This window comes from Camellia sinensis, chromosome 7, assembly GCF_055761805.1.
Source record: "Camellia sinensis isolate YWXY chromosome 7, ASM5576180v1, whole genome shotgun sequence".
NCBI lineage: Eukaryota > Viridiplantae > Streptophyta > Magnoliopsida > Ericales > Theaceae > Camellia > Camellia sinensis.
The window spans coordinates 97,683,165-97,696,902 of NC_138967.1; the positions used below are offsets into that span (position 1 = coordinate 97,683,165).

Genomic DNA, 13,738 nt, shown 5'->3' on the forward strand with positions numbered 1-13,738 from the left:
AAATGGTTACATTCACTTGAGTAGCACTATTAGCATGGTAAAACCAACCAACACTATGGTTGTGAACATTATCAATTTCATAGCTTCTTGGTTTGCCTTAACTCGTTCCAATCTATTCATAACTTCATTGTTTCTCTCAAAATCATAATCATACCCTCTTTCATCTTCATTCTTTGTATGAATTGCTTTACTTCTCCTTTGGATATTTGATGCATTCCCAGTAGGAGCCGCTCCTCACGCAAAGTACTCACACATCTTATCTGCACACTTGTAATATAGCCACCCTCAAAATTGTTACTTGGAAACATTAAGAGAAGTTAAGAAAGAACGAAATTGAAATCTCAACAACTCAACATGATAATCACAGCGCCAAAAGTAAAACAAACCATCTGACTACGCAATATCAGTTGAGTCTAGGATCCGGGACATCACAAATCCCAATTGCTCTTTTAATTTTTTTTACATGTACCCAAACACACTACAGGAAATTACATTTTTGGCGACCAAATTTGGTAACTAAAAAAAATTTAGTCACCAAAAGTTCTGAAATTGACGAGCAAAAATTATATTAGTCAGCAAAAGTACAAGATTTAGCTACTAATTTTTTTAGTCGGAGTATATTGATTATTGGCGACTAAAAAAAATTTAGTTACTAAAAATGCCACAATTGGTAACAAAATTTTTTTTCCAGTGGCTGCAGAGTTAGATTTGGCAACTAAAATTATTTAGTCGTCGAATGAAAAATAATAAATTACTTTTTATCTTTGGCGACTAAACGTTTGGTCACTAAAAATATATTTTCAGCGACTAAAATATATTTTAGTCTCTATAGAGTTAGTTTTGGCTATTAAAATTATTTAGTCGTCAAATGAAAACAAAAAATTACTTTTTATCTTTGGGGACCAAAATTTATTTTCAACAAAAAAATAGAGTTAGTTTTCGCTACTAAAATTATTTAGTTGCCGAATAAAACAAATTTACTTTTTATCTTTTGTGGTCATCAAAAATTTATAATTACAAGTTTGGGGTGGGGGGAATTTCGAATTTTGGAGGGGTTCTAAATTAATTAGTGACTAAATATTTTAAATTAATTGGCGACTAAATATTTAGCGAAAAAAAAATACCCATCCATTTGTTATTAGCTACACAGTCGGGAAAAAATTGGATTGCTAGGGCTTCAAAATCATCACCGTCAATACAATCTTTACCTCTAATTCCCTCTCTCGCCTGTCTGTCTCTCTCGTAGTGAGACTCTCTCTCTCACACACACACACACACACACACATTCCTCTGCCCTCCTTCCACACTATCTTTCTTGCTTTGTCTCCATAGCCGTCGGGTACAGGAGCATCACCGCCATCGCACCAATGTCGATCCACCATTGGAGCATTACCCCGGGTATGTCTCTCTCTTTCTCTCTCTCTCTCTGTTTTCTTCCAGTCGCATACCTTCACACAAACCCAGCCCCAAATTGACCCATCTACCGCCATTGAGTTTAATCCAGATTCCTCCTCCACCATGAACAACCACCAGCAGCCCCATTTTCCCTTTTATCCCTGCTTCTCTCTCTCTCTATATATATACATATAATTGTTATATGAATTTGGCTATGGAGAGAGTATGCGGATGACCTGTTCGATATAATTCCAAAATGGGTTTTGAATTAGTGAAATCATGATAGTCTGTTAGATGACCTGGGTTTGGACTGGTTTATAAACTAGTCCGTAGAGGACTAGTTTATCGGCATCCTTTGTTGTTGGAGGCACTGATTTGGCCTTCTCAGCAAGAGCAGTATGCATATCGCAATATAAGTCAAAACTTATTAAAAAATTCAAACAAAATAAACGACATAGGAATTACATAACTCAAAACTGACAAACAAAAAAAATGTCTGTTAATTTTTTGTTGAGTGTGAGTACTTGATTTCCAGTATAATCAAATTAATAGTAACATGAAAAGAGAAAATCTCTCCCTCCTTTGTTGAGTTTGAGCTATATTTTGACCTCCAAAGGATGATTACAGAATCACGCTGCCAATTTACTAGTGTGAGTTTTATTTGCTAACCAGTTTACAGCCATATTAACCACTGTAACATATGAATGGTTCAGCCATATTGATTTCTTCCACAGCATGATAACATCTCTCAATGAATAGGCTTATGATTTTCCAATATTTTAGGCATAATACTAAATAGCACCCACTAAGATATGATTTCACCATCACTTTTTTTAAGAGAGATGTTTTAGGAACTCATACAAACTCACCGACATACATCAAAATTACTTTTTTGTTCAGTAAAGAGAAGAGTTCATCAATCACTTGTTTTAAAACTAGTTTCATGCACACCAGGGCATTTTTTGTAATTAAAAAAAAATCAAATCACTGCTAATATAGATATACTAAGTCTTATAGTAGTCATCATTAAACATATTTGTCGCTGAGTCATCTATAGAATAGTAAAAGTGAAGTTTTCTAAATGTAGCTTCCTTTCTTATCTCCAAAGTTGCCAAACGATGTTCACAACTTGTTAAGAAGTCTTACTACTCTCATGGGATTCGACATTTTCTAGTATCAGCAGCCACTCAATAACAGAATCTTCTCCTAGGAATGTTGAGCTTTAAATCACTCAGTTATAGCTATCAAACATAGTGGTACATTAAGTGTGATCCTCCATCACATTTTGCCAGCCACAACATTACTCACAGGGTTTCAAATTAAGTATAGCTATCAAACATTTTTTAGTATCAGCAGCCACTCAATAACAGAACCTTCTCCTAGGAATGTTGGATAAAGAGTTTATATAAGCCTTAAATCACTCAGTTATAGCTATGAAACATAGTGGTACATTAAGTATGATCCTCCACCACATTTTGCCAGCCACAACATTACTCACAAGGTTTCAAATTCCCCAATTAAGCAGAAAGTTAATTTTTGACACCCTAATATCACAACCACATAATATTGGTAACCTTTGGTCGTGGCTTGGGTTCTAAATTCTCTTTGATTTAGTAAGAAATTTGTTTAGGTACCTTCACTCTAGTCCAGGATTTGGATTGAAGAACTGAGGCTGAAGAGGATATGGATTGAATTCTTAACAGTACACTTTTGGTCCCATTTTGCAACTTCAAGTCATGGATTTTGAAGAACTGAGTCGCAGATGTGAACACATAATAGATGCTATTAGAAAATTCTGTTTTTCCTACTGTGCTTGTGTAGGAAAGTATGCCTTCTGCATCAACAATCTCTATCATAAATAGTACTCATTAAAAAAAAAAAAAATCGTGGTTTTGACTAATAATACATCGAAGGCTCTCTTTTTCTCTTCCTTCATTATTAGCTCTGCCCTTTGCCCCTCCAGTTTGTAGCTGCCTTTTTCTAACTGCTTTTGTTTTTTTTTGGGTTTGGTTTCATGTCCTAACTGCTTTTGTTTTTTTTTGGGTTTGGTTTCATGTCCTAACTGCTTCTAGTTTTTAGAAAACTTACAAACTCAGTTTGTCAATTCCTTCTAAGGTAATGAGAATTGAAAACATCCTTCAGTTTTGCTTCATAGCATTTTATGTGTTTTAATTACTTTTCTGTTTTTTAGTTTTATATCATTTTAGAATGTGCATTGTTGGGAAGGCCTGACTTGTTAAATCTTTTTCATAACTCTTTTTTGTTTGAGAACTATTATATATCACTAGATAATTTAAGCATTTTTTTTTCACTTTCTACGTAGATTATGCAACAAATGTTATATGTACATGTAGGACATTAATATTCTTATTTCCCTTTTTGTTTTGTTCATATATCCCAATTGTTTCTAGTCTATAATAACTTTGAAGCTGATTTTAAACTTCCTATTAATGTAGCAAAGTTAATCTTTGCCGACTAACCAAAGTTTAGTAGCCAAACGTTTCACTTTCGGCTACCAAAAATAGTTTAGTTGCCAATACTATCACCGACAGGGTATAGGCGACGACCTTGGCGGCAAAAAAATTTAGTCGTTAATTAGTTTCGTCGACCAAAAATGGGACTTTTGGCGACCAATATTTTGGTTGCCAAAACTGTCATTTCCTGTAGTGACAAAATTTTAAAATAAATAAATAAAGTAGATTCAAATAAGAAAAAATATTTAAAAAGAATTACAAATTAATGAGAAAATTTGCAAATATTAATAAAAAAATAATGAAAATTATAATTTTTTTTTCATAAATATAGTTTTTTTTTTCTTCTAAATTCCACTTGGACCCTCCAAATAATCGGACACTAACCCATCAAAAGTACAGCCAATGGATCAATCAATGGCGGTTCCAAGCTCCAACCAAGGGCTGAGATTAGGACCCTTTTGTAGCTCACCCATTTCTGTTCCCAACCTAGATACACAAACACAAATTTAGAGAAAGAAAGACGAAGCGAAGATTGAGAAGAGAGAGAGAAGATGAGCAGTGGTAGTAGTACTAGTAGCAGTACGAGACCCGTACCTAGAAGAGAGAGCCCATGGGGCACTCCCGAGGGAGATCATCGGCAACCAAAGGCCCACAGATGCAATGATCGAGCTGAAGATGTCATCCAAGTAAGCTTTCTCTTCCCCATCAAACCCTTAAACCCTTGTTTCCAAGTAATTTTTGTGTGCGGATATGATATATGTCATGTGTACCTTCTATTATTATGATTGAATTTGATAGTCGAATCTATTATATTTATGTTGGGTATATAAATTGGTGGAAGGTAGTGCAGCGTTGTGCCTATTGGCATACAAAAAATTCTCCTTTCTTACATATATGTTTCATATACACTATTTGATTAGAGAATGGGTATGGGCAATGTGGGTTGGTGTTCAATGTTTGAATTGGGGCATCTGAAGAACTAGTTCTGGGTTTTAATGCTCTCATTTGTTTTGTGCTTTGCAATGTGTACTGAGTTAAAGTTTTGTGTTTGGTTGTAATTTGAGCTTTTTATTTTTAGCAAGTCTAGAACAATTGAATTGATTTAAGTGACAAGTAAACTCATTCTGATAAAATAAAAAAATAAAAAAAGTTTTTCCCCATTTTTTAAAAATCAATCCTGTGCATGTAGATTATACAAAATCATGTAACTTTTACTTATACTCTCTGATGAGAGATTGATGAATCTCAAATGATTTGTTACCTGATGATGTTATGTTATGAGTTGTGGAAAATTTTGTCTGATGATATCCTTATTCCAATGTGCTCTTTTTTTACATTTTTTTTTTTGGTTATATATGATGGATGAACCATTAATAGTAAGATGCATCGAAAGAGTATAAAAGAAAATGTCAATTACAGAAGGCTTGAACTTCCATAAGGGAAAAAAGTAACTATTACTAGGCAAGAAAGTAGAAAGAAAGCCGAAGGATCTGTTTAAGCTTATGAGCCTCGAGTACTTCCCCTTGTACTTCCCCTTAAAAATTATGCAGATTTATCGAGACCCAAAATGTGATTACTACTAAAAACTTCTTGAATTATGCCGCTTTACAATGTTTCTAAGTTACTCAAACTTAACCAGAAGAACGCAGTTTTAAGGAATTAAGGTATGATTTTTCCAATCAACTGGGATGTGGCTAGACCTTCAGAAAAGGATCACTGCTTTGAATTAGTAGTAGAAAACTTTGATAATAGGGCTGTTGTACTTATGAAAAAGATTGATTTCTCATTTATTTGATGATCCAGTGGATTCTTCTTTAACCATATGAAACTTGAAAAAGTAGTGCTATGGAGAAGTTTTTTGTGGCCTGTCATCATTAATAGGTGTTTCTCCAAAGAATTAGCGCACTAGGGTTTTGGGGTTTGAGAACGAATGATATATCTTTTAGAAACTTCTTTGAGGGTGATGCCTGTAAGTGTGGCAAAAGGGGACTGTATGAAGGTGTCTTTCAAAAAAATCTTAGTTGTTGAGGAACCCTTTTCGGGTGGGGTTGTGTTTTCTAAAGCTATATAGTGTAAAGGTTATATAGTCTTAGAAATTTTTTTAGAGGTTCACACAAAACATGCATCAAGGCTTATATGATTAAGTATGGGTCTTCCTAGGCATACTCCTCGGGAGCAAAAGGCATTATAGTGCTTCTGTAGTTGTTTCATTAGGACCATCCCTCATTTGGTTGGATTTTTAGTTTATTTTTATCTTTAGAATTTATTTACTGTATCTTTTATCTATTTTTAAAGATATCATCGGAAAATTCTTAAAATCATCAAGATGGACTAACTCTTTGTGGGCTCAACTACATATCAAACTCTTAAATTTGACCTTCGCCTTCTTGTCAATTGACTCAACTCCTTAGAAGTATGGAAGTCTCTTTTCCCAAATGCTCCACATAAAGGGCTCCATTCCTTAGTTCGATTCTCCTTCTACTTGCTCTACTTCCCACCAACTTTGAAATAACTCAGCCACCACCCACCAACTTGGAAAACACCTAGTCTGCATGAAACTAGCCCAGAGCAATTCCACACCTCCCTAGCCACTTTACTAAGGGAGATGGTCCTCTAACTCCGTCACCTCCTTGCACTTTGAACTTCAATTTAGGGGAACATGTCTTCAAATGCAATTGTAAATTTACAAAATCTTCCTGAGAGTTGCAATCCACACGTAAAACCTACCTTGAAAGGGACTTTAAAAGTTCATACCCTTTTCAATGACACAAAGATTCTTGTGTAACAGTTTGTAGTTTTTCTTAGCTTCATACTGTTGGACTTGCGTGCTACCAGTGTTAGAATTAGTATTATTTTAGCTGGATGTTGTACAATATTTTGCTAGAGTTAATCGACTTTCTTGATTGAATATGTTATGCTGGTTTTGGCATTTGTATTAGCCATTACCTAAACACATACACACACAGGGAACCCCAATGCAAAGAAGTGGAGGATCAAACTCATCTTTTTATGTTGAGGTCGCATGTCTATTTATCGTGGAAGTCTTCTAATGTTTCATATTGTTTTTTTCAAAGTTTTCTTAAAGTTTTCCTATCAAGCCCCTATTTTATAATTTTGATTCCATATCACATTTCGGCCTTCATTGTCGTTTTCCAATTTTGCTTCGCTTGCTGGCAACCACAGAATAAAGTAGAAGTAAGTTCATTTATAGAAAATTCAATATCACTGCATCGCAAGGAGACGAAAATAACCAATCATGCTTAGATGTGCAAGGAGATGGTAGACATCCCAAACGAAACACTATGTTTAAGTGGAAACAGATTATGACTATTTGACCTTTGTCAGCATGTATTATGATGGCCTTGTAGTTGAAGGTTCACTATTAAGTTTATGCTCAATTTTAGTACATTTTGAGTTTATTTCAGTCGTGTTCTGTGTAGGCGTGCTTTGAAGGTAACCCGTTTAGGACAATTCCTTGTCCTTTCAAGCTATTCTGGCAATGCATGCGCTCAAAACCTGGGTATGTTTTCTTTCATTCGGATGACTTATCCCAATTTTTTCTTCTCTCTTTTTTTTTTTTTTTTTTTTTTTTTTTCCATTCACTTATACTATAGTACATTCTTTTGATGTACTCATGAAGCATCTTAGATTATGCCTTCTTTAATCTTCAGAATTTTCTAATTGGTCACTGAAAGCTTTTCGTTGGCAGTTAATCACATAGAATACTAGATATGTAGATTATAATTTGTTAGAAGTTGCTTCATTGACCAAAATTTCCATCGCACAATAATTTGAAGTCTTTTCTACTTTTTGAGATAACTCATTGCTTAATTCTAATTTCAATTGTTCCATTACATTCTGAAGTAATTGTTGCTGCTGATCAATTGGTTGAATGTTTGATGTACAGTGAAGAACCAACGGAACCATTCTACTATTTGCAATTGGACCCACCAACAAGAGAAGTGAAGCTTGAGTGATGCTCGTTTCCAAATGCCATATATCTGCTTTTAGGTTGGACCCTTATGTCCTATGAATTTCGAGTTTTGTTATCGTTGCCTGATACGCTAATATGGCATATATTTTGGCCTTCAAGTTCAAAATAATATGATTTTTCACATTGTGGTGGAAAAGCTTTTTCTGAGTAAACTAGTCGATTGATGACACTTTTAAATCTTCCTTTGATAAGCATCACTTGTGACCATTCAAATTCCCTCTAGCTTACTTACATTTTCTCCCCCAACAAGTCAGTGTGTCTTTTACAATCCCATTTATTTTCAGAAGATGCATCATGTCCTCAACTAAAACACATATAGGGTTGTAAATGAGTTGAGTCGAGCTAAGTAGTAGGTTATTCAAACTTGATTTAAAAACTTATCAAGCTTCCAAAATATGTTCAAGCTTGGCTTGTTTACCTTTCAAGCCAATCTCAAATGAGTTTTGATTGAGCTGATAATGAGCCGAACTCAAGTAGCTTGATTTTTATAATATATATAAGCTTATTGAGCTCAGTAATAGGTTGAATGAAACAGAGTTATTCTTACATGGAGATGTGGGCTCCTGAGCCTGTATCATCCTCTTCATTATATTCAAATGAAACAACTCTGAATATTCACTAGGAACAGACAATTAATACGAACCATGTGAACCGGTTGATTTAAATCTTCTTACTTAGGATCCAAGCTTTGAATATTTACCTTTCAAGCTGATCTCAAACGAGTTTCGATTGAGCTGATAATGAGTAGAACTTAAGTAGCTTGATTTTCATAATATATATAAGCTTATTGAGCTGAGTAATAGGTTGAATGAAACAAAGTTATTCTTACATGGAGATGTGGGCTCCTGAGCCAGTATCATCCTCTTCATTATATTCAAATGAAACAACTCTGAATATTCATTGGGAACAGACAATTAATACGAACCCAATGAACCGGTTGATTTCAATCTTCTTACTTAGGATCCAGAAATTTCCTACTCTACTTACAAACCAAATAGGTTTAATCCCAAGCAAGATCTAGAAATCGATGATGGGTTCTCCGATTGTGAGGTTTCGGTCAGGAGCCCATGGTAGGTTGAACAGTTTTGCCATGATGAACTTGAAGATCTTGTTCACATTAATGTTGTAGGTTGCTCTTGAAAAGAAAAGTGTTGCATTAAGGGCTCTTGCATATGCTCTTGCCTGTTAACAACAATACCCACATGTTAAATACTTTCTGATATTGGATTTAGGGTTTAGGTGGGAACAACGAACTGCTGTTCTTCTCAAAATAGATTATTGGAAAGGTTTGGTATTGCTCCTTTTTTTGGGAATTGATATTGAGAACTTGTGCGTTTCTGAAAATTATTTGTTGGAAACATATCAGTTTTAGGAAAGCCTTATAAATTGTTTCATGAATTTTTTAAAATTGTTTCTACACAAAAATGAAAATGAAAATTGTTTTTGAAACTTTTCATTATTTTTGTTTCTAAATACACGAAATTAAATCTTTTTGAAAACAATACCGAACAGGCTGTGTTTGCGACTTAATCAGTGTGTACCAAGAGTGAAAAAGATGTTTCTTTCTGAAGAATTGACTAAGATGTCTGTGTCCCTTCAATTCCTTTCTATGAATATACTCAAAAGAAGAATAATCAAATTTGATTTGTATTTTTTCCAGCTAGAAATCATTAAATGGATGACCCAGTAAATCATGCTTGCACTAATGTCCCTGTTCTCTCTCCCTTTTTTTTTTTTTTTTTTTTTTTTTAATTATGTTTTTTCTTCTATCAGGTGAAAATCAATTACAGGAAATTTCTCAGTTAATTGATTCATGAGTCTTATCAGCTTGGTCCACATTTTGACACAGGATAATAGTAAATGGATAAGATTTTAGAGATTGTTACTTTAGTCATATATATTCAGTGTGTGAATCGATTATATGCATATTGTTGCATGATCAGAAGAGATCAAATATATTACCTGACTTGCAATTGTCCACTGAACATCTATCGGTAATTGTACAAAAACGTTGAATTTAGTCCCTATTGAGTACTGGAATTGCCGTCTACAACAATTACAAAAAATTTAGTTAATACAAATTAGAAGCAAGGTCAAGGGTCCTCTATATTTAAATTTCTATATCGTTCCAATCTGATGCATTTTTAATTATACAATTATGTCTCGGAATTTATGTATCTTCAAATTCTTACTACATCATGTAATACTAATGCACATTCAATTCAACCCAACGATTGTCTCAAAATTCCCACTAGATTATCCATTAAGGAATATAATGAGACAAAAGAACAAAGAGGTTATGAATGAAAAATGATTTTCGAACAGAATGTTTATATAGAAAGCATATCTAAAATGATTGTCAATGACATTTTTTAAAATATGAGGGCAATGATGAGTGTTTTGATTAGAAATTAAGAGATTATAAGAATTCACATCATTTTTTGTTTTTATAAATATGAGTTTGTAGATCATTACTTTTTGGGAATATATTAATATTAAAAAACAGAGAGATTTGGGTAAAAAGATGGGGAAATTACCACTCAGTGGTACTTTTAGAAAGTTATTATAGATTTGTAAAAAAAATTCTAACTTTAATTATTAATATTTGTAAAACTTATCACTTATTTGTAATTATTATTATTATTATTTTTATAATTTACACTAAATTGAAATTTTCCCTAAAAAGATCAGATGAGGTGGTGAAGCAGAGCATGGGTACCTGATTCCGTTTCCTTGATTCTTGATGTCATCTGACAACACTACAAACCAGAGAGAGTTAAGTAGTAAACTCATGAGTTTACTTTATTATTCAAACCTAAATAATTACAATTTTATAATCATAATCTATGAAAATCTTGGGCATTTGGAAAAATTACCTGTTTAAAGTACATCGACTTGTTAGATCAAACATGAATAACATTGCTACTGAGTCATTATAAGCACTTGGAATGAAAGAGACATCATACCATTGGTAATGAACCCCCAAAGGGATTAAACTATTAAGCATTACATCTCAATACCATGCTTAAACAAACAAGGAATTTGAAACCACTTTCAAAGAAAAACAAAAGCAAAGAAAAGAGAGAGGTTGCAGAGATGATTGAGAGTGATCAAAAAAGTATGGCAAGCCATAAATAAATGCAATCAACTCAAATAAAGTGGTGTCTAAGGCCTAAAACACCAAACTCATGAGGACAATTACACTATAAGCATGCAATACAAAGCTCAAATGTAACTATCAACCAAAAATAGTGCTAAAGCAGTCTAAAAATAGTCCTAAAACATGTTGGAATTAAGACAAAAATAGTTAGATTAATATGCTAAAACAAAGCCCAAGCTAGGCTAGCAAGCAAAACACAAGGAGGGGAGGCTAACCCCTCCAATTTTGAACTTCAAAACACGATTTTGGCCACTAAAATAACTCTGAAAATCAGTGTTTAAAAGCTCAAAAAAAGATAGTGCAAAGGTGGGAAACACAAGGGAAAAGGCCTTGAGAGCAAGGTGTAAAGAAGGGTGAACCACCCCTCAACCTTTAATGGCCTTAAAACCCAAGTTTCAGCCCAAAAATAAAGAGTTTTTACTGCCCAAAAACAATTGGAAAATTGCAAGAAAAAGAGTAGATAAAGCAAGTAAAGGGGCAAAGCCTTATACCTCTTGAAGAGGAAATCAATTCCAAGCAATAAAACCAAGCAAACACTCCCTTAAGAGCTCAAACAAGGTTCAAAGACACCTCAGCTCCAAGATGGAGAGGTTTGGTTAAGAGTGTATAGGCAAAGGCGTAGAAATTTATAAGAGAGAGAGAGAGAGAGAGAGAGAGAGAGAGAGAAAGAGAGAGAGAGAGGAAAAATTTTGCTCTAAAATTTTTCTAACCTTTTAACAAGAGAGGGATATAGAAAACATGAATTTCCCTCAAGAACATCCAGCCATACACGTGGGAGTAGATGCAAGCATCTGTGCAAACAGTTGGCACAACTGTCACAAAATATCTACAAAAGACATTGGTGGCCGGCAACCAAGAGTGATAGCCGGCAGCCCAAAGAGGTGGCCGGTAGGCCACCAAGGGTTGTAGGCTTGAAAATCTAAGGATTTGGTCCAGAAACAAAGCAATAGGGTTACAAGGTTTGAAAGGCTCAAAGCTGTGGCATTCTGCTGAGGACTTCGAACACTTGCAAGCGATGACGTCCAAGTTGTAAAGGTAGTAAAAAATAGGGTGTCTACATACGGCTAACCGTATTCGAAAGGAGCACAAAAAGCAAGCTACAGTTTCTGGCGACTTTGCTAGGGATTTAGAGAACTTGACTTGAACTTTATGATGTGACATTTTATTTACAGATATATGTTCTTTGCATTGCATTTGCTTTTTTACTTCAAGTCACTGTGTTTCCATCTACTATTCCTGGACGGCTTGCCGGAGGCTTGCCTAAAAAGCTTGCCAAAAGGCTGGTCGGTTGTGGGCTCTGCCATGTTGGAAACACAACCCCTGGATCTAGATTACCACTGTACTGCTTGATCCTCCTTTCACTTCTTGGTGTTAGGTGTGAGAGGTATATTAGGTTATCTTGCCGAGGTACCCCTTTTTGACCAATCGACCTAGCTGCATATAGTGAAGCCATAGTGACTGTTCTAACTTAGGACATGATGCTCTCCCATTTTTGAGGATGTTGTGATACCGTTTGTTTGAATAGCAAAGCTGTAGATCACTTCAAATCTAGGACAAAGAAACCCTAACCTCTCATAGGGTTGTTTTGAATGCTTTTGTGCAAAATGTGAAATCTTTGGCAATGTGTGATGCAATCCTCGGAGAGTATTAATTTTGAGGAGGTTCATTTCAAACTTGAGGGTCATATCAGAATCAGAATTTAGGTCAAAATCCAGGCGGTTGTGTTTGATATGGGTGAATTTTTAGCAAGACTAGAACTAGGGCCAAATTGTATCTTGCTTTGCTTTGACTGGCATACTTGGTATCCTAATTTGATGGGGCATTTGTTTTTAATGCTAGGTTTGTTTGAGGCAAAGCAAGAGCAGTACCTGACTCAGAAAAGGCCAAGCCCAATCCGACCTGGAAAGCCTTAACCCATCACGGTCCATCCAATCCTAGAAAGAACCCACTCAGCAAAAGTCCAGTCCACCTGATCCCAAAAGGCCAGCTCAGAAAAGATCCATCCAATGCTAAAAGACCCATTCTAAAAAAGCCCAATCTAATCGAACTCGCCTAGACTAATCCAGATCAGATACATCAAGTATAAACTGGGTCGAAATCCTTGTTAGTCAGCTCTCAACTTACACCTATCAATTTCCCCAATTGCCAACTTAGCAGACCTGTGATGACCCAGAGTCTAGAAGAAGTTGTGGCCATGATAAAGGCCCTAAACTAGGGAATTTCCATGCAGGATGAGACCATTGTTAAAATGCAACGCTCATTTGGGGCATCTACTACACATCTAGTCCCGAGCCCCCATCCGAACTTTGATCCACCTCCGCCGGCTGGAGATGTGCAAGGTCTAGATCCTCGAGAAGGGTTGGCTCAAGCTCGAGTTTTCAGATCCTTGGTGCAGCCTAATGAGGGGCTTTTTCCCATTGATATTAATGATCTCGACCTGACCTTGTTAAAAATTACTAACCTTGAGAAGCATTTCAAAAAGGCAGAGGGAATTAACTCCATTTTCGACATTGAGGATGGGTACACTGAGGCTGCCATAAGGCTCTTAGATAGATTCAAAATGCCACACATTGACTGTTTCAACAGGTCTAGAGATCCTATGGTACATATCTAGCTTTTCTTGGACATCCTGAAACCGATGGGTCTGACTAAACCTTAGAAACTCTCTCTGTATGGAAGAACCCTGTCGGGTATAGTAGCCATTTGGTACGCCAA

General features: G+C 35.3%; 1 long non-coding RNA gene across 2 annotated transcripts; it reads left to right on the forward strand.

Moving 5' to 3' along the window:
- Positions 1-1,112: 1,112 nt before the first annotated feature.
- Positions 1,113-9,978, forward strand: LOC114264884 (uncharacterized). Of its 2 annotated transcripts, XR_014335774.1 has the most exons (5): positions 1,135-1,398; positions 4,269-4,555; positions 7,310-7,389; positions 7,777-7,880; positions 9,637-9,978. It is a non-coding gene; the product is annotated as an uncharacterized LOC114264884 (long non-coding RNA). The 2 variants fall into 2 exon arrangements; XR_014335773.1 differs by lacking the exon at positions 9,637-9,978 and having other exon boundaries at positions 1,113-1,398; positions 7,777-8,076.
- The last annotated feature ends 3,760 nt before the right edge of the window (positions 9,979-13,738 follow it).